General features: G+C 38.0%; 1 long non-coding RNA gene across 1 annotated transcript; it reads left to right on the top strand.

Annotated features, from left to right (window-relative positions):
- The first annotated feature begins 7,429 nt into the window (after positions 1–7,429).
- On the top strand, positions 7,430–20,725 carry LOC135577271 (uncharacterized). The gene is made up of 4 exons (XR_010468902.1): positions 7,430–7,683; positions 15,950–16,019; positions 16,598–16,831; positions 18,499–20,725. It is a non-coding gene; the product is annotated as an uncharacterized LOC135577271 (long non-coding RNA).
- Positions 20,726–22,326: the final 1,601 nt, after the last annotated feature.

Below are 22,326 nucleotides of genomic sequence, written 5' to 3'. Positions count from 1 at the left end.
TTGTTTAACTTCTTGGGGCTCCTGCCTTCACAGGGTACAAGCCTGGGTGATGCAGAGAGCAGTACCAAATTGTGACTCTGCCCAGAAAGAGGGATTTGATCAGTTTTGAGAAACATACCATAAAAATGGTATTGTTTTGTGACAGCAGTGGTTTGAGTGAAAATAATTAACTGAAAGCTAGATTGTTCTACTTTAGTCTCACTGGGTATTACTTGCTAGGCATTTTCATTGCCAATGGCATTGACAAATTCACGTGCCCTATGCTTTAAGTTTACACAGAATCACAGAATGTTAGGGATTGGAAGGGACCTCGAAAGATCATCTAGTCCAATCCCCCTGACGGAGCAGGAACACCTAGATGAGGTTACACAGGAAGGCGTCCAGGCAGGTCTTGAATGCCTCCACAATACTTTGGCTTCTGCTGGGATATTCGACTATGTACCAAATAATGTCTGTGACATAGGTTTCTCCCTATCAGGAGTAGAAAGCTGCTCAGAAGATAGGTTGAGATCCTGAAAAGGAAACACCTAGGCATGCCAGAAGTGCCAGATATTGAGATCTGTAATACAAAGAGTGAGGTAATGTTATGGCTGATCTGGAGCAGGTGATGGAATGTATTCTCAAGTCTGTACAGGACACAAAACTAGGGTGAAAGCAGTTGTACATGCAAGGGTGGGACTGCCATCCAGAGGGACCTGGACAGTGGGGTTGGACCTTGTGCAGTCTGGGCAGGAGAAATGGGCAGCCCCGCCCTTGGCTGGAAGACTCCGGCAGTGATTTTGGCAGGGCAGGTAGCAGGTCTGGGGGGAAAGGCATTGGGTGTGAATGGGCAGCAAGCTGGGCAGGGGCCAGGCCTGTGCCCAGGCAGCACCGAGATCCTGGGTTGTTATGAGTAGGGCACAGCACTGGGTGCCAGGGAATGGTGAGGTGATCTGCTCTGCTCAGCATGCATCAAGCACCCAGGGCACTATCTTCCATTTGGGGTCCCATACAGAAGTGATCTTGTCAAACTAGAGGGGCTCAGGGGAGACCAGCTAGAGCACTACCATGCAAGGAGGTGCTGGCTGCTTTGCAGAGGGTAAGTGTCTTTGAGTTGCTTTTCCTTTCATTTCTTTTTGTTCTGGCTTGCTTGCTTTTTTTCTGAAAGGCCATGAGCACCCTACCAAGAAAGCAAACAATGGTGCAGTTTGACCTTCACTGCTTTTGTGAGCTGGCCAGTTCTTGCTCTGTCAGGTCAGACCAAGCACCCAACATGTCATTTCTGGTTGTAGCATTGGCTTTGAAAACCAAACCAAAGAGAGAAGGAAACAGTAGATCTATCAACCAAAGTTACACACACACTTGGAAAGATTCTGGAGAGATGAGAAAATGACATGCTATCAGTAGCGTTTCAGTTTCTATGAGCTGAAGTGTGTTTGGAAACCCTTACCCCATCTCTGAGACTCAACAACCTCCCTTTGTGCACCACAAAGAACATCCATGTCAGGGCTTCACATAAACCTCCTCAAAGCACTCATAAGACCCCTAGATCACATCTCAGTGGGTGTGTTTCCAATGAACACCACCTTTGCTTAAACTAGAGCAGCTCTGAGGGGGTGTTTGGTGCAAGGCAATCACACCTTTCCTGGTCTTGCATCGATCTGAGTCTCACTTGATCTTCTGCATCTCATGATTTGTGTCCAGCAGCCCAGGAACATAGCACTTCCATTTTTAGCAGCAGACCCACAGGCTCTGTACTGAGTTTCCAGGTCCTCTGAGCAGAGGCTGCTCAGGCTTACTGTGAAAGAAAGACTCCCACAGACAGATTCCCTGGTGCATATATGCTCAGATAATAATTTTCTTTTTTTTTCCAAGCACTTTTTTATTTAGTGTCCTGCCAAATACATCCGTTGTAACCAATACATTATTTTTTTCATCCATTACCAATTTTATTTTTAAGGAAAAGCTCCTCTTTGTTTTACTTTTCTGTAGGTAAAAATGTTTTTGTACCTGAGTACAAATGAGTGTCTCCATAGAGAGACAATGAAAATAAGCTTATGAATCAGAAGTATGTCAAAACGTCCTAGAAACTGACAAAAATTAGGGAGAAAAATCAGCTTCATATACTCTTTTTTCCCCCCCAAACAGCCCCTAAACTCAGCCATTCACAAGATAGTGACACCACAACACAAGGCACTTTGCATTCTGCAATTCAGCAAGACTGAATCCATAGCGCAGTGTGCATTTCAGTGATGTTTTGGCATTGATCCACCAATGACAAAGAGCATTTGTCATTGGTACTGACAATTTGAGGAAATGGGAGTGTTGCCATCATGAATTATACTGCTTTGAAATAGGGTCTGTCATTTTGAAATGCTCTGTAGTACATTGAGGGGAAAAACCCCAAATAAATCCACACTTGTTAGCTTAAATGAAAGCTGATAGTCGTCTGCACTGACCATAGCCTCCTAGTCTTGAACTTTCAGAAGGACATTGAATTTTATGACAGCTGTATAAAAATTTTTAGTCTCTTCAAAATGGTCATCATTTTTGGATGGCTGTTCATGGTGGATACCATCATACATAGCATTAACAACTGCAACTTTCTGTCTCTTTGTGACATGAGCTCTCAGTGGAAAGAAATATGGGTCTCTATCAAAACATGTTAAAGCAGACGTCTGAAATCACCAGAATCACATCAAATATATCCTATTTCTGCCCACTGATTAAGAAAGGAAGCAGATAATTAACTCATAGGTCAGTCTTTACAGTGGACCCATCTAAACACTGCTTCAGATGACCTCACTGTTTGATGTAATTGCTCTTCCAAAGAGAAACAATCACCTGCTAATGACAAACAAGCATTTATACCAGCACAGATAGCCTCAGCTGTCCTGAGTTGGCTTTGCCCTTTAAAAACCTTTGCAGAATCATAGGAAATATTTTAAAGTAAATAAATACGTTGATAGCAACAAACGGTCATCTCTGCCAGGAGTGTCAAACTCATTTTCACTGAGGGCTACATCAGCCTTGCAGTTGCATTCAAAAGGTTGAATGTAATTTTAGGACTGTATAAATGTAAGAGTAATTACACCCCTGATCTATGCCTATTCAGCTCTTTCCAGAAGGTACTGTGTGCCCAAGAGAAGAGCAGACAAGAGCTAAGAACGATAACTCAGCTGTGATTTAATTGTTTGGTTCCAAGTTTCATGTAGGCTGGTTTCCATTTGAAGTAGGCTATTACTGCTGTGCGCTTTTGTAGAACTTGTTATTTACTTCCTAAGGAAAATCTGGCGAGGGAAAAAGGCAGAAGAGGAGACAGTAAGAACTGTAGATTAGTGTCAGTGGGGCCTAGCTGAAGGACTTTTCAATCTGTGTGGATAAAGCCTGGTCTGAAGTCTCTAACTATAATGGTTTATGTGAACTAAAAATATATTTTTTTTTCTTTTTTCATCTTCTGTGTATTTTCAGCCAAAATCCCTGCTGAGTATTATAGGCCTCCTAATTCCAAGAGTCTGAAATGTTCTGCAAATGCCTTGGCCAGAGGCACTGCAGGAAGGAAGACCTTGTCCCCCCATTGCTACCTGCCAAAATGTTGGTCAGCATTGCTTTAGAAGTCATGGGCTACATCCACTTTCCTTCATTTGCCGAAGTTGTTGCATTTATTTTTTTTTTTCTTGCACATTGCAAATTCTTCCAATTAGTCTGGAAGAAAGGGAAAAACTGAATAACTGAACTGAATACAGTAATAACTGAATAACTGATAGAGAAGGTCACGTCCTCCCCCCCACCCCACCCAAACTGGTTCTAATCGAGTGGAGAAGTAAGGAAGTTGCTTGTTTTATTCCTTACAGATCCTTATCTCTTGTTCTGTGGAACCCAGCACTGGACACAGCACTCCAGATACTTCTGCATACGCTAAAGGAGAAGAATCATCTCCCTCAACATGCTGGCAATGCTTATACTAATGCAGACTGTAGGCTGTTGGTTTGTTTTTTTTTTAGATAGGCACACTACTGGCTCATTGTTAACTTGTTGTACACCAGGACTCCAAGCTCCTTTTCTGGTAAGATGCTTTCCAGCCAGTCTGTCCCCATTTTGGATGGGTGCATGGGTTTATTTCTCCCCAGGGGCAGGACTGGACATTTCCCTTTGATGAACATTATGAACAGTTCCTCTCTGGCTAGTTCTGCAGCCTGTTGAGGTCTTCCTCAATGGCAGCACACCCATCTACTATGTCAGACACTTCTCTCAGTTTTGCATCATCACCAATCCTGCTGAAGGTGCACCCTGCTCCACCATCTATGTCATTAACAAAGAGGGTTAAACAGTGCTAGTCCCAGCACTGAGACTCACAGAATGATGGACATTGGTAGGTGCCTCTGGAGATCATCTGTTTCTGTCTCACCACCCACAGACCTGCTCAGAGTAGGGTCAGCTACAGTAGGTTGCACAGGACTATGTCCAGTCAGATTTTGAATATCTCTGAGGATGGAGGGTCCACAACCTCTCTGGGCAACTTAATCTAGTGGTTGACCAACATCACAATTAAAAAAATAGCTTTCTCTTGTTTAAGTCAAATTTCTTATATTACAGTTTGTGCCATGCCTTTCACTGGGCACAACTGAGTAGAGACAGAGAGGGCAGAAAAAGGCTGGGCAGGCAGTTTCAGCATAAGCATGAGTTAGAAACAGCAGGAGGTGTGCCCAGGGAAGCTGGAGGTGGAGAACGTGTGCTATGGCCCCAGGGCAAACCCACCCCCAGAGTATTACCACAGTGCAGTAAAAAACAATGAAGTGTGTTGCACCTCACATTATTATCCTCTCAGGTCATAATCTGTTTTCAGGCATCAGTTCAGAAAAGTGTTTTGACCTAGACTTAAAAACCGGTTCTAACCAACAAAACACTAAATTAAATTTAAGGAAGTGACTATTTCTCACTGACCTTAATGGAAGAAAGACCTGTTCAAAGAGAAGAACCTTGGATACCAAGGATGTCTGTCAGAACTGGAGCCATTTGATGACAAAGTAAATCCAGAGGCTTCTTCAGAGTTTCTTCCATCCATAACAGCCTAACTGGCAGCAGTCTGACTCATTGTACGTCAACAGTACCATTTTCCTTGGTATGATTAGCATTTCATTCATTCCACTGAATGCAGAAACTGCATACATGAAACTACTGCATGTGGGTTATGACTTGTACTTTCGGGTAGAAATGGCAGACTCCTAACCTTAAATGCCAGCTATCTTTTCCTTCAACAAAGAAACAAACAAACAACAAAAACCCACAAAAATTCAAAGAAAACCAACCACCACCACCACCATCAAACATGAAGAAAGAGGTACACATTCAAGTCTTGAAAGAAAACTTGAATAATGAGAGAAAATAGTTGTTAAAACAGTACCATGCTTTTTAACAGGCTGTAGAAAACCATTCTGTTCAAAACTGAAAACAGAACACTCCCACCACTTGCAAGGAGTCAACACATATTTTTCGCACCGTGTTGAATATTAGACAGGAGACACACGACTTTATTATGTTCTCTAATGCATTCTTAAAATCATAGCCAGCAAGAGCAGCACAACCTCTTAGTTTTACTTGCAAATAGACCTTGTTGTTTTCTTTAGAATGCTGAGACTGTTGTACACCACTGTTGTAAAACAAGACAACACACCTGGAAGGAGAGGGACAATGAATATGTGGGTGTCCTTGATGCATGGATCTGGCAGAGTGCAATCAGTGTTCACCAGGTTTTTTGTGAGAAGTGATAATCCCATTCAGGGGCTCAGCCAGTTACAAATATCATCATTCCAGTGACTTGAATAGAAGAATCAGTATCCAGATAACTCAGAAGAAGTCATTTAAGATTTTATTTCAACAAGATGAAATGTAGGACAAGGTGAATTTTATTGCAAAAGTCCCACCAGACTAAACAGGATCTGAACAACACTGAAAGGTCACAGGTAGGCCAGAAATCTCAGGAAGAGGTCTGTTAGATTTCAGATGTATTCTGGCCTGATCCAGGACCTGGTGTTTGGATACCTGCTTTTCTGTCAAGGACAGGCCACAGAAAACTGAAGTGAAAAAAATAAAGCAATGAAATAAAATATTAGCCTCAAAAAACATGAATTATTAGACTCAAAAAGTTGTTCATCCTCCTGGGCATCTTGAGTTTCGGGCAAACAGTAGAAATTTCTTCATAGCCTGTTGTACTTCCTAGTGATTTGAGTATCCTGAAAGAACTGTAGCACTTTCATTCCTCTCAGGCGTTGCTAAAATATGCACACTGCACGTTTGTTACAGAGTACTTTCCTCCTCAGTTACTGCATTTTTGTTACATCAGGGTACTTAACACAGAGAAACATCCTTTACATTAGTATCAACAAGCAAAAAAGTCATATAATTTCATATAATTGCCTTCATGTGGAGGCAGCTACTGCCATGAGGTAAGTTGTCACTTTCATACCAAGATCTACTCTAGGTCTAACACAGCTGTGCCTCCAAGGAGGGCATGGAACAAGACATGAAGAAATTTTAGTGGACTAAGCATTAGCAACAGTTAAAGCATGCTCTGCATTTTTGGCATTTTTCATGGCTTATTGTTACCTCCTGCAAAATTTTACAAGAATATGGACTTTTTCAACAAGTTTTAAGCACTACTAAGTTATTAGCACCTCCTAAAAAATTTATGACTTCATCTATGCAGCTTTTGTCTCCATGGCAACAAAACTTTAATGCAACAGAACTGTTAACATGTAATGTATTTTGTTTCCCCTGTGCCTTAGTGAAAGACATTGACCAGAAAGAGTCATGCTGAAATGTTGACTTCATTGTAAATAATTTCATAACCAATTTACAAGAAATTCCACATTGCCAAAACTCAGTAATTAAATGTATGGTGTATGTAAGAAACATAATAAAAAGAAGATAAGAAAATATAAAATGCTTACAAAAGAATACATTTTACAGTTTATATTTGTCTTCTAGGAAAAAAAATAGTATAGCTATAGTCAAGTGGTTCTGGGTTAGGATTTCCACTTATAACTTTTACAGTGATACTGAAATCAGTCAGCTCTGCTGACTTCCACTTGCTGACCATCTGTTGTTTTGCCTGTAAAACTGCCTTTCTGAAATTTTATCAGATTTTCTCTTACATATGAATAATGGAAAAGCCAATTATTTTCTCTGTAGTTGCATAGCACTGTGGACAGAAAGATGCAGATGTGGCTGACCATTAATTTAAAAGAATGTAAAAGCATTAAGTGTTGCAATAGCACTATTAAACCCTTTGGAAAACTGTGGAGTTACAGAGATATTTCTGTTGTAGACAGAATTAAGCTGCCATGAAACTACCACGTCCTATCTACATATAAACCTGGTTATTTAAAAATGTCAGTGTCTGAGCTGCCAGGAACCTGTGAAGTGCCAGGCACAACTCCAGATTTCAGGCTTTGCTGTTCACAGCTCACTCCACTCCCTGCCTGCCTGACACAGAAACACGCAGCCTTGTTCCTCCTCTCTGACCAGCTGTCTGTCAAATTCACAGCTTGCTTTCAAGTAACTGCAAAAACACACCATTGGTGGGGGTGTTGAGCAAATACACACTTGAAGAAGTGGCACAGGAGTTTGCTTTCCTTGCAGATAAAATTCTGATTGGTATGAGCATGGATAGAGGAGAAACAGAAGGAGACATGGAAGACCTGGGTAAGTTATCTCTACTGTTTATGTGTTTCAGTGAACAGTGACAGGAGTCAAGAGAACTGGGAAGATTCCCCCCTGTGATTTTCAGACAGCTTTTAGCACTGTACAAATGGAGAATCTCATTTTGATTATTTGATGGTTATTACTGATACTTGATATGTCTTTCTTTCAGTTGTCATTAACACATTCATGAACGTTTGTTTTCAGTGTTCTACAGTTTGACCTCTACAATGATCTTTTTAGTCTGATTTTTTTAATGTATGTTTTCATCAGTTATCTGTTAGTCTCCTTCTGTGTTAATATGATCATGTATACCACATAAGTGAGTTCTGGAAGAGTAAAGGTCAACACTTGCCAAAAATCAGATCTTAGCATTGGTTAATAACTATCTAAAAGTATCATTAATGCCAAAACACAGAAGTGTCATCTATTTCCAGTCATCACAGCTGAAACTCTATATTTACCCTCCCATCTGTATAATACTGCCTCAGACACATGTAAAGACCTAAAAAGACATACAGGAGGAAAAATATATATGCAATTATAAAGGCAAAACAGCAATAGTCCTTCAGGAATTCAATACTCCTGTGTGATCCTTGGATATCTAGGAGAAAAAACTCATCTTGAATCCTCATCCTCTAGGAAAAAAGTTTTGGCTTTTTTTAAAATTTTATTTTATTATTTTTTTTTTTAAGAGATGCATAATCACTGTTACTTTTACTATCACTATAAAACACGTAAGTTGATACTAACTTTGTTACTATTCCCTATAGTACACATTTGACCAGCCTAAGGAGACAATTTGCATTGTAAAATACTATACTCTTAGACCGCTCTTCAGGCATTGTTAAGGCATCATATTTGAAGATATGGTAAAGGAAAATCAGAAGGCAACACTAAAGAGTTCCATAAATATTTTCAAGCCTATAGATATCCATGTGTGCACTAAGTAGTATGGCTTCTGTAGCTAGCAGTCAGTCTGTGTGTAGGTCCGCCTACATTTTACAGTGCCACCTAGACTTCATGGGTGTTGACTGCTGAAATTAGCTCCACTTATCCTGCTTGCAGGATTGCGCTGTTGTGCTCTATCAGTGTGTGTGTTGGACCCTCAGAGTGCCAGTCCCTGAACTCACTGTTGCTAAGAATCTCTCTCCATGATCTCAAGTCAGTATATCAAATCAGGTGGGCAACAAAGTTTCTATTTATTCTCATGTTGGAACTAATTTCAGCTTGGTTTTCCCAGCTGACTCTTACGATTCACAGACCCCAACTTTTTGTGGAGTAGGCAGTTTTCACTCACTCTACTGGAAGCTGCTCTTCTTTACACAGAACTACACATTTTCTTGACAAAAAGGGTAAATGAACATATTTTTAAGAGCTAGCAGACTGGGGTCATCTCTTCCAACCCCAGTTATGTTACTCATATTATGTATGCTCCTATCTTTGGTGTCCTCATTGAAACCCACAGCAACTAAGAACCTCAGCAGAATTGATATTGACACTCCTTTTCCCTCTCTGGACGTGCTTTACAATGAGGACATCTACTGCTATGACAAATACTAGGATGGAGATTTACATGATGGTCTTGAGCAGGACACTGATGACTGCATGAGGAGTCTTAATTCTTGCTCCTTTCACATTTCAGTTGGATTTCAGCTTAATCTCCAGGTTTTCGCAGATGTTCTTGGGCACCAACATCTCCTTACAAAGAGGTTAACATAGTGACGGTCTAAGTCAGAGGTACAGACTCTAGCTGGGGAGACAGACATCTAAAGTTTGAGTCTAGATTTGCAGTCCTTTTGTGAATCTGGTCTTCGAAGACACTTGTAAATGAACTGTACCTGCCTTGCCTACAGCTTCTGTCACCATTGTAGCCTATGCATATAGCCTTGCTAAGAGAAAAACACCATCTCTAGCATCTCAAGCATAAAATGACGAAGAGAGAACAAAGGAGCATTTGCTGGGAGCTGGTAAGCACCTAGTGTACAGCACAGGTATCAGTCAGGTAAATGGGAAAGAGAACGAGAAAAAGAAAAGGAATGGAAGAAAAACACTTACAAATGTATCTTGATCCCTATGAACAATTTTACTACAATAGTTGCAATGCTGTGATGTGATGAATCGGACTTAATATGAGATAATTACATTACCCACCTAAGGTTCAGTCTTCTCACACTGATGTCAATAAATCATCATGCTCGTGGTCTCTATATAAACTCACTTATATGCAATATTTGAAAACCACTGGTTTCCAGGAGTAAAAAGTACAGAGAGTACTGTGAGAAAAACTTTTTGCCTTTCTAAAAACAACATCATGGGTAAACAGATGAATTTATCAACTTGAGCAGAATAAATCCATCAACTAAGAAAAAACAGACCTCTGGTATCATGTGACGCAAGCTTTAAGATCTGAAAGAGTCATTATGATTGCTTATTGCAGCTTCTTTTATAACACAGCTTGTAAGCTGCTACCTAGTAATTCTTTCCTCAAGCAATAACTTCATGTACGGGCAGCTTTCACTGAAAATGATTCATGGACAGAGGGAAGCAGGTCTATTCCCACTAGCTGAGTAGTGAGGTACATATTTTAGGCAGAGGTAGTCACAAATGCCTGTAAGGACAAAGCTCTGCAGCTCGGAAGTACAGTATTGCAAGCCACATTTCAAACCAAACACCTCCTACTTTACTTCATAGGTATGTGACACTCACTTATGCCAAGACCCCTTACAGAACCTCTGACAGCTCAGAGTTACACCAGTGGCTAGCCCTAAGGGCAAACAAGACTGAGAATCTTAAGCTCATCACTTGAGATTGCGGTCTACTGACTGAAAGAAATGTTGATTTTTCCCTTTCTTCTTTCAGTGGGAAACATGACATGAGGGAATGCAACTTCAGACTACAGAACTATCAAAATCTGGTCCATTTCCTGCTCATGTGTTTTCCAAGATTTACTAGGGTATGCATCAGTTCCTGATTGGCACAGAGTTGCTTGCAACAGTTGCTGCAAGGTCCACCTGTGGTTTATTGGCAGGTAGTGGAATCTGAGGTGTCAGGTGAAGTTCACTTTTTCAGAAGATCTCTTCCATGAACTGTTGCTATTACTGAAGAGATTCTATGTTAATAAGCATGGAGTGAAGAAAAGAGCAGAAGAGTGAAGAAGAAAAGAGTCTGAGAAACGTTGGAAGCAACGTTTCCTGCCATAAAAGCAGCAGATCTGGACTCTGTAATGCATCAAGCTAAAAAAAAAACCCAGATGATGGGGACTGTATGGAATATGACAGAGGTCTACAAAATCTGTTCAGTGACTCCAGTTTATTTTTATGTGAAGCTTGAGGACATCAAATGAAACCCATGTACATTAGTCTCAAAGAGAAACAAAACGTGCTTAAAACACGGTTAAGCTGAGAAATGTCTTACTACGGTATATTAGTGATGAAAACAGATTGCACAGGTTCATAAAGAGAATAATGAAATTAATAGGAGAAAAATCTTGTAAGGACTGTTGAACGCAGATCAAACTGCCTCTATCTCTGAATTCCAATTTCACAGTGCAGCTGTTTTGGGACATACCACCCCATGCTACTTCTACTCTGTGTTCTTCACTTGACACCTGCTACTGACCACTGCAAGACAGAATATGGTAGGGTTACACCATATGACCCGTTTTCATCTTTATGAAACTTTTAAAAATCACATCACTTGGACCAGATTGAAAATTCTTCACTCTTCATGGAGAAAAACTGTCAGCATCCTAGAATAATGAATAATAATACTTGCTGCCTAATTTCTGTGAATAACTTAGTTGTTTTCCTGCCAAAAACTTGTCAAGGTGAATCACTGTGCATGAGGAATACAATTGGCAGTGAAATTTTGAAATCAATCTAGCATAGATGAACACAGCCAAACTTAATGCAAAATACATATAAAGCTGAAGACTACTTTTACCAGCAAACAACGTATTACATGCTATCTTCTGAGAAGAAAACCATATGTTGCATGATCTTTAATTTCCAGCCAACCTGGCCAAGTAGTTTTCTTATCTATAATGTTACATTTACTAGCTTAAATTGATTTTTTGAATTATTTGCTTCAGTAAAACATATAAAATGTTTTCTTATCTATGTCATCAGTCTTAATTGTTCAAAAAGGCTTTGATAAAATCCAACATATTCCTATGGAAGAGTTCAGCTGAAAAATATTCAGGTTTCCTTATTTGTGGATGTATTTTTTTCTGCCTTCATGTTTCTTTATACTGCACTTGTAGAAGTACATGAGAAAGAGAAGAGCCTGAGTTAGGCGTTGGAAGTTCAGTCAGAGAAGACTAGATAGTTCTATTTTTCTAATTCAAATCCTAGTTTAGTCTTCTAGAAATATGTGACACACCTGACATTCATTCACCTGGACAGAAAAAAATCACAGCTAACAAAAGACATACAGTGGTTCATTTGACCACAAGAATATAACACAAATATTTGCATCTTACTGTTGAGCACACGACACTTAAATCCACAATTCCAAATCACATATCTGTTTCAACTGCAATATCTTAATGCAGTTGTGTAAACTTATCATTCAATAAATTATATTGAAACCTTGAAAACCTTGCACGGAAACACAGGAGTTTCTTGCTTGAATGGTTCAGACTTCAAAAAGACATCCTAACCACATAGTAGACTTCACAGTCAAAGACAAGAAGTCTCTTCTCAGCTCAGAAATATAATTCTCTGACAATGTTAAAATCATATCGTTTGGAAACATGATCAGTTGATTTGTATTATATCACTGATAAGGCTTTTTATGTTCAATACAATGAGTTGGCACAATAGATGAGAAATAGGGTTTTTTTCAGTGACGTGTAAATTTACCAGGGAGAAGATTTTTGGTTAACTCACATCAGTAATCATGTGTTATGTTAAATTATTAGTTAGTCTCACCAGATGAAATACTGAAGTACTGGCGAATGTATGTTGTCTCGAGTTAGATTCTGTTCTGCAGTAATGGTGGTATTGCCTTTTTCTAGATAGCTAAAAAACTGTTCCTGGCAGAAGTAATTAACATTACAAGTTTTATACAGTAACCATGGTGAAACTCTTGAACAGTTTTTAATAGGAGTACACATAATAATAAGAATGGGAAAAAATAAGAATAAGAAAAAACAATCCCCAAACAGATCCCAGCTATTGTTTGAGATTATCTATTATTTATATCTTGGAAAAATAGTAAAACATATTTTTCAGTAAAGGGGAATCTGAGTCCCAACAGCAGCCATTTCTGGATTCATGAAACTGATGGATGCCTCAGAGCTTTTACTTCACAATGCTGGAGGATGCCAGGACTTTGTTGCAAAGTTGCAGCCGTAGCAGAGCTGATAATCTTCCTCCTGTGGGAGCCAGGAGGTTGTGGGGAGACCCATTAGTGAGAACTCTTAAGACCAAACTTCTTTTATCCAAAAAAGTATGAAAGTCCAAGAGATCTTGGTTAAGGCCTGCTGGGCCCACACGCTCTGCACTATACACATATCAGGCACTGTGTAATGTATGCTTTTGTTTGTCTGCTCCAAAATATGTGTTTAATTCTTTATCCTGAAGCAGTTCTGACTGCTTGGATTTTTGCTCATTTGGGACTGAAATACATTAAAAAAGTAATGAATCCCTAAATGCTACATTTTGGCAAATTCTAACTGTAATTTAACTAAACAGTACCTGTTCCACCAAATATTAAAGCCCAAATCACATATGAGATGCCAGATTTGTTCAAAACCAACACTACCAAGGAGAATTTGTGCTGTGTTCTCCTACATAGTACAAGAATCTATCGATGTTACAGTGGAAAAATATCGTGAAATACTCTTCTGTTAAAACTTTTTTTTTTCTTTTAAGAAACCAAAATAGTTAATTTAAATACGTTAAATCTGCAGGAACATTTCTAGATTATGGATCCAAATCTAATTTGTAAGTAGGAAATGTGACAGAACACACATGCAGTGAGGCCTGGAAAGCTTCCTCTATGATCCAGAGCAGAACAGATTAAATTTAGCACTTGAAAATTATCATAAAAGTAAAATCATCATCTTATATCTGACTCTATCTTTCCTGTCACAACAGAGAACACAAATAGTCAACTCAGTTTTCTTTCTTGGCTAGCAGCAACATGTAAGTTTTCAATTATAATGAACAACATTACCATTATTCTTTTTTAATTAGCAAAAAAATCATCATACCCTATAGAGATTTCAAAAAAGTTCACTGTAAATACCAACACCTAACAAGCACAGTTTATATTGTGCTTCATCTATAACTTCAAAAAATAGACTTAATGTGAGTCATTGTTATACTGCTGACAGTTCTGAATTAGCTTTACTCTAAAAAAAATTAGCCATATTAATACTATGTTCATTTAAAATTTGCATGAGATACACAGGCTGATATTATTCCATTTTAAAGGAAAAAAGGTTGAGGTAGCATAACAGTGATGGACAACTTCAACCCAGAAGATTTTATTGTGATAGGAGAAACTGCTATATTGAACCAGATCAGAGGTTGGTATTATCAATCTATTTTAAAAGGGATTTCTAGAGATTTCTCTCAAAAGTCAGTGTTGTTGTCCTAGTCCAGGTATCTGACCAGTAGATCATACTCTGTCCTTTCTCTTACCTCAAGGCTGAAGGAAGAGCACAGAAGATGCTCAGATTGCCGTGACCTTTTTTAAGGAAGAGTGACCAAAAGAAACTTGAAATGTCAAATTTTTGGCAGAAGGGTAATGGTGTCTCACAAACACATACTTCTCAGTGGTGTTTCTAAAAGAATAAGCACACCAACTTGTAAAGACATAATTCTTCATATCTGCATGCAGAAATGTTTGCAGTATCACTAGGTGGAATTCAGTTTCTCCCTCTGTCATTTTCTGTGTAGAACTTCTGTACAGACCACAGGGAAGTCTCTGTAACATCTCAGATTTAACATACCTTTTAGTCACAAGTTAACTGAGGATGGAAAAATTTGTTTTACATTTATTGAGTTTTGCAGAAAAAAGTAGGTTTTTTTTCCAAATTTGAAACGTCACAAGATTTTAAAAAATTCTACCTAATTCACATTTACCTTTGCCACTGTGGAAGTCACCATTTGCAAAAATAAACAAAATACTTATACATTTAAGCCATACATTTTGTTCTACCCATTTTGATCTCCCCACTTCCGTGCTGTTTGGATGCCTGATACTCCTTCTACCCCCTCTCCTAGGCAAAAATGCATCTTCTGTGGACCCATGAGCGTCACACCTGCTTCACAGCACCTTACAGCTCATGGTGAAAGCACAAGATTACCTTGTAGGAAGCAACACATCAAGTTACAGAAAACAGAATCATTCAGCAAGCTGACAAAAATGAAAAATGGAGATAACAAACAATAGCTTCCATATAGCTTTACACCGGTATGCTAGTACAGCATTATGTTTTCACTGAGTGAGAAACTAGAAATATTTAGGTCAGCTCTACATGTGCAAAACTTCTGTTTGGGTCAATCTTACCCCAAGCGTAAGGAATGGAACTAATTAAAAACAAACAGCCCAGCGGTAGCTACATGTGGTCACTGCTGCTGGAGCAAAAGAAGCTTTGAGCCAAGGCCTACTTCCAACCCCTTTATGAAACTCTGTGATTTAAGAAATAACTGTTTCCATATTTGAAGTAAGGCAGAGCATAAACATTATGGCTTGAGGAGAGAAGCAGAAATATAGCAACCCTGACCTGAGGACTTCTCTGAGCTACGCAGTCTGCCTGGGGTGTCCTGATGCTCTTCCATTCCCTTCTCTTATACTTCCCCCATTCCACCTGTCTCTTGCCCACACTGATCAGTCCCAGTAAACCCAGATGTTGCAGGAAGCTTAAGTTTCTGAGTTGAAGTGATGTTGTATCTTTTATGTTGTCTTTGTACAGCTGCAGTCTTCTATGTGGTGGAAAGAGGAAGCAGCTTTTTGGGCGACCTCCTTCCATTTGTTTGTTTTAGCAATATTATAGACATTTTCTTTTTGCAAAACATATGGTCGGGCACCTCTCATGCTGTTTGTGTAGGATTAAAATTAGGAACAAGTAAAAAAAGTACTTTCCCCTAAAGTCAACAGTATACAGAAAGTGATATCATATTTTGTGACTGAGAAATGGTGAGTATTCTCTTTGGAGATTCGCAAGGTAAGTAAATTATTAGTTAAACTAGAGGTATTAGTATGATCATTAAAGGTTAAAATTTTCCCACTTCTTTTTATTTTTCTGTCACAGAAGATCAGGAAATGCAAAAGAAATTCAGCCCTGCTTCTCCTCATGTGCCTGTTCACCTGAATGCTTTCAAGTGAGTGTATTACGATGTAGTCAGTTTCTTGGAGTATAGAAATCATTAAAGGATAGCCAGGCTTCTGCTGAGGAAATAGATTCTGATGGTAGTGAGTATCATCTTTATTTAAAAGAAGATGGACAATTCACCATACTGAAAAGAGATTTGCCAAAATGTCCTATATTTTACCATGTGAGAATATATTTAGTTTAGGTAAAATCCGCTTCACTTGCAACTTTATATTCCTGTTTTGTTGCTGCTGAAAACCATTTGCCTAAATACCATCACTAAACAGATGATAGAGAAGGGAGTTATTTACAAGAGAAGATGATCATCAGAACAATTTTTCTGTGGTATTTTGTGAGATGGTGTTCTCTGTTTGGCCATGGCAGTTAAGGAAGTATCCCGAAAAAATGAGTTTCTGTACTTGAATCAAATGATTGTAAAAAAAGATTTAATTAAAAGAAAACTGTCAATGTAGATGAACGAGGCAATATAAAAGAAATAAATCTTTGTCCTATGAAAAAGGAATTACATTTTTGTACTATTTACTAATTCTCTATTTGTGATTTTTAATGGTGATTCGTGTATTTCAGAAAGCCTGCATTTTGTTTACAAGAGTGCATCTCCCAGTCCTGCAAGCAGATTCCGTTGCAACAGAGGCTTCTCAAATTTTGATTTGTCCCATTTCCAGGGGCTGGAAGACAACTTTATGAGTAGTGTTTGGGTTTCAGCGCAAAAGAGTTTCACCTTCCTCTCCACATAACCTCCCCCAGTCAGAATACAACTTTGCATTCCCCTTGAAGGATAGAAGAGGAAGATTAAATCAGGTAATGCTGGAATGGCAGTTCAGGGGAAGAAGGAAATCTGGGGCTATCCTTAAAAGCACTAGTAAACAGGGACAATAAGTTGCTTTGCTGCTTTGCATGAGTTTACTCAAGCAGAAGGCAAACTGGTTACAGCAGAAATTGGAGACAGACAGGGAAGGAAGGAAGACTGGTTTCCAATTTTGCACTCAAACTGACAGTTCCTGATATTCAATATTTAAACTGTCTTCCTTACTTAGACTTTTACCTATTGTTCTGTGGCTGTTCTACTACTAAAAAAATCCCATCTTTCCAAATAACTGATTTCTGTCACATAAGAAGCCTTAATATTCAACTTTGAATACAAAAACATGGAAAGTCAGCACCAAATATTCACTTTAGAAAAATGCTAAAACAGAAGATTTCACCTGGAGCCTGAAAGCTTTTAGAAAGTGCTACAGTCAGTTTTTAGGCTTCACAGACACCCCGTTGCCCTTTTCTTAAGTTTGTGATGTGTGAGCAGAATTTAAAAGTTGCATATAAAGTTCAAGGAAGAAGGAAGAAAAGAAATTGAAGAACTCAGGTGCTTAGGAGTGGGAAACAGATGTTTTGGAGTATGGTGAAAAAGAATAATTTATTTTAACATCATTATGAAGACTTTTAAAATTTTGAATACATTCCTAATCCAACCAATGTATAGAATAAATCATATGATTTTTAAATGTAGTTTTAAAAAAATAGCCTCAAAAGAGGTAAATTCATCATGTAGAAGTTACAGCTGTGACCTGAAAAGAACTGTTTCAGAACTGTTTTACCACAGCTTGATTTGAAAACAGTTGCACAATTTATTGCAATATAAAAATACTGTGTTTTCTTAAGATTTCTTTAGTCCTTATATCAGCTCCAATGGGGAAACTCATACAAAAATTTTCTGCTGAAAACCAGAGTAGGTCAAACATTTCTGTTAATATATTCTTGTGTTTAAATTTATTTTAAAGTGAAAATATTGGACTTTTAAAGTAAATTGAATTTTCACTTTACCCTGAAATTCAGCAAAATAAAAATATATATTTCTGCATTATCAATATTTTTTTCTTGTAAAAAGTCTGTATTCAAGGAAAGTCTATTCAATATGAGTAAGGAGGAGAAACTTGAGTATTGCTACTTTTCTACTGTTCGTATCAATCAGATACAGGATTACATATAAATTGCCAGCTTATTAAATAAGTTTATCTGTCCAATAATCCACCTGATGGTTATTTCAATATATTCTACCTCCTGCTTTCACAAGTCTTCTGCAGCCACAAAGATAGGACAGTATGTACCCTATATACTTTGACAGTGATCTCTCCACATTTATAAAAAATGATTATTTTTTTGGCTTGTATTTTTACCTAAATATTTGTCTTTATTCTTCTAAGATGCATGAAATATTGGTTTGAGTATGAAATAAACCAGGTTTTCTGCAGGTTAGCCAAGCTATTTATTAAAATCTTTGCATTCACATTAAGTTTCCACCCACTCATGTTCTAGCTAATTCTCATCAGTGTACATGACGTTTTAAAAGGTACGCTTATTTGATGTTTAGATATACTACGTTCCAGAAGAATCTTCCAAGCTTGTTTTCTAAGGGGTGGAGGGGGGAGGAGGGAATGCGTGCTCATTGTATTTTTATCATGCTTCTTTTTCAGACCATTATTTTCAAATGAGGATTCCTTTTCATCTGAAAGAAAAAAAAAAAAAAAGAAAAAAAAGGAAAAAAAGCTTTAATTGCATGCTGTGCCAGAAATATGTAGCACAAAAAAGTGCATATATTTTGAGACCAAACTTGAAACCACAGAAGCCCCAAACCCAATGACTTAGAGCTGAAGTTAAAAGACAAATAAACAAATAAGCAAGCCTTTTCTCATAAAACTTTTATTTAAATTATGACCTTCTAAAAAATGCCAACCCAGAAATCCTGGAAATTGAGCGCATCTGCTAGATTTTGTTCCCATTGAGGTCAAAGAAAAAGCTCACACTAACTTCAGTAGGCTTTATAGTGAGCCATATGTCCCAGAGGATATGGTATCATAGCAATATCAGTAGAAAAGAGAAAGTGGCATTTAGAAATATAGGCAAGCAGTTCAAATGGGAGACATTCAAAACCCGCCTGGACACATTCCTGTGTAGCCTCATCTAGGTGTTCCTGCTCCAGCAGGGGAATTGGACTAGATGATCTTTTGAGGTCCCTTCCAATCCCTAACATTCTGTGATTCTGTGAAATGAACCCTGCTGTTTTTACTTTTGTTTCTAAAAGCAGCTTCTGAAATTCCCAGCTTCAAAATGGGAAGGGAAAATTGGTCTCTGCTCTTCCCGCACCTGGTAAAATGAAGGATCTATATCTCCAGTCTAGATGCTATCTGTCTACAGTTGCTTTGTGTAGAAACAGAAAAATCTTTCTAGTATATCTGACTTCGTTGAGTTGTTTATTTCTTTTATAAACTTTACTATTCATCTAAGTCTTGAAGTTAACTGAAGACAAAATGAAAAAAAGATAGAGCCTTGTGCATATCATTTCTTCAACACTTCTCAGTAACATTGCATTCTAGGTAACACAATGGTCATAGACTTTAGATTTTTTTCTTCTGAGAAATAGGAAAAGCTTTTTTGAATATAAGCAGTTTTCTTCACCCACTTATTTTTTAATGTAATATTTCTAGAAAAGATGCACTGTACTGGGTGTACTTAGAGCAATGGTTGTCAAAATGCTCAAAAGTCACATACCTTTAGAAAAAAACCCTTTACATTTTATATAATTTCTAGATTTTTTTTCTTATTTAGTCTGTACATTTGCTTGTAAAGGCACATAGAGTGAAATTCTGTATCTGCTGAAGTAATCCACAGGTTGTAGAATCTAAGCATGCCTCAGCTGATATTTTCACTTCTCAGCTGTCTTCAGTACCAACAGCTTTAGCAGATAGTTGAAAAAACATGGTCAAATCTGTGTTTCATCTCGTTGAGATGTATCTTTGCAAAACCACATTATAATTTATACTCATTATCTGCACAGGACACTGTGGATCTTGTGTCAGATTAGTATGACACTGTGTAGATGTCTATCCTGCTTTTGTTATGACTGGTAAAATATAAATTTTCATACAAATTTTCCTTTCTTGTAATTTCTCCCTTTTCATATTCTCAATAAAAAGTGACCTTTTTCACAAAATAATGTTTCCTTTACCCTATCCCTTTTTGTCAATGAAAACATGTGACTTATTTGTGGGACTATGGTGGGTCCGTGGATTCCCTGACAGAGTGCATGGGAACAGAAATTAGCCTTGAAGATATTAAGGCCTACCCGTGAGAAAGATGGGAGTAACGGAGTATCTGGAGATGTTAAGGATGTACCCGTAAGAGAGAAGGGAGTAAAAGAGTGACATTGATGACAGCAAAAATAGCCAATGAGATGTTACTGCTGTAACTTGTAGCCAATAGTGAAGAAACACATGAATTGGTTAAACTGTATAAAAATGCACTTTTGACAACAAATGGCATCTACTACTTTCATCCTGGAAGAACTATGTATGTCGTTTGTCCATCTCAACTGCGACACTTATTTTCAGAAAAGATATTATGAACATATTTCTGAACGATTCTCCATACCCCGTGCATTTTTCTCTTCTGTGTTCTTCTGAATATCTGATGCAACCCGAGAGTTTGAGAAAGACCATATTTTTATTTGCTATGTTGCTCATCTTCCTTTGATATTTTCAGTGCATTGCACCCCTTTGTCTGTAGCTCCTCATTGCTACCATGACACATCTGGATTTTGTAAAGATTTTATTCTGTAAGCTCTGTTTCGGGCTTGAGTCATCTCCTGGAGAGCTAAAAGGCAATATCCCACCTTGGTAGTGCCTGAGTGTACCTTTTCCTTTCTGCCCTGTTGAAGCTGGTTAAAGGAGCAATCACTGAGGGTAGACTTGAGCCTTTTGCAGAATTGGGTTAATCCTGTTAGCAGAAGAAAAGATTTCATAATAAGATGGAGGTGCAGGCCATGTCCACATAGGATCAACATTTAGGAGGCTCTAGAAGAGAGATGGCAAGGAGCCACTCCATTGATAAACTCTATGGCACACGACAGAGGCATCAGATGATAGATTGCTGGAAGATAAAATAGCCATAATTTTGCTATTATGATTATCAGTGGAGTTGGTGTAAATATCTAAGTCTGACAGACTGCCAAATAAAAGTCCATAGTTAGATGGTATGCAAATATCAGGCACCTGAGCTGGCTAAAAGTGAGACAAGGAGACCAGTAGCCAAACATCCATACCTGTAACAAGTGGCAGGGGCACACTGGGGAGTGATCAGTATGTGGGTAAAAGTGTGATTTTCACCATGTCAAAAAAGCCTCAAGGTCACCAGGAAAATTTTCCACAGGTACATATTTAGGTGAATGCAAAATATTTCACTTCACTGTCTCTGAACATTTTTTTAACCAAAGGGATTTTCTAATTAAACAGTAACAGTAAGCTTGTTACTTAAACCAGCTTTAATAGGAAAAAGGGTTATTAAAGCTTAGAAGACTTTTGAAGGATAAAACTTCTGAGGGTTTAGCCAAGGAGTGTGGGTCAGCCTTGAATGAATGAGAAGACACGTTCAAGCACAGCTGCAGGCTAAACTGAAAACAAAATCCTCATTTAGCATTATAAAAAGTTCTGGAAATTTTAACTTCTAGAAGAACATTTCCTTCTCTCAACTCTTCTAACATGAAAGCACATAATTCCTGTTCTGGAACAATGTCTACCAGCCAAACTTTACTAATGGTGGAAAATAAAAAAACAAGGAAGACAGGCATTGAATGTATGTCTGCACAGACTTCAGAGATGCCAGATTAACAGCTCTGACTGCTAGAGTGGCAGACAGCTCCTAAAAGCAGAGCCACAAAGAAAAAAGTAGTTCCCAGAAGTGTAATTAGAAAAACAAAGAGTATGCAAAAATTGACTACTGACTATTATGAAAATTTATTTTACCTTTTTTTAATCAGACCTAAAAAAAATATTTAAACAATCTTAGCATAAGAAAACAGAACATTTTCAACAAAAGCAATAGCTTTCTGAAGTCTCAATTTAAAATTTTCAATCAAACCAGAATCACATCTTTGGAAGTATTTGTGTGGTATGGATACAGGCAGTTTTTACAAACCAGTGGAAAATTACTGAAAAAAAACTTTTTTATTTTTTTTCTCCTGATGATTAAAAAAAAAAAAAGGCTGAAATATCTAACAAAAATAAAAAGTGTTTAAGGAAAAAGAAATGATGAGCTCTTCTAGTAACTCAGAAACTTCACACATTGCAGGTAACTAAGCCATAATATTATAATTAAAATTAACTAAAAAAAATGCATTACCTTCTAATCCTGAACTCTGATCAAACAAACATAGAAATGTAACAAATCTGAGCTTAAAACACAACAATTTCTTCTACTTGGAAAGATAATGAGAAAGGGAAGGGTGAGTTTCAGAAACTTAGGAACAC

Source organism: Columba livia, chromosome Z (genome assembly GCF_036013475.1).
Source record: "Columba livia isolate bColLiv1 breed racing homer chromosome Z, bColLiv1.pat.W.v2, whole genome shotgun sequence".
Lineage (NCBI taxonomy): Eukaryota > Metazoa > Chordata > Aves > Columbiformes > Columbidae > Columba > Columba livia.
Note: the sequence above shows the minus strand (reverse complement) of the source record. Positions and strands in the feature narration are given on the sequence as shown.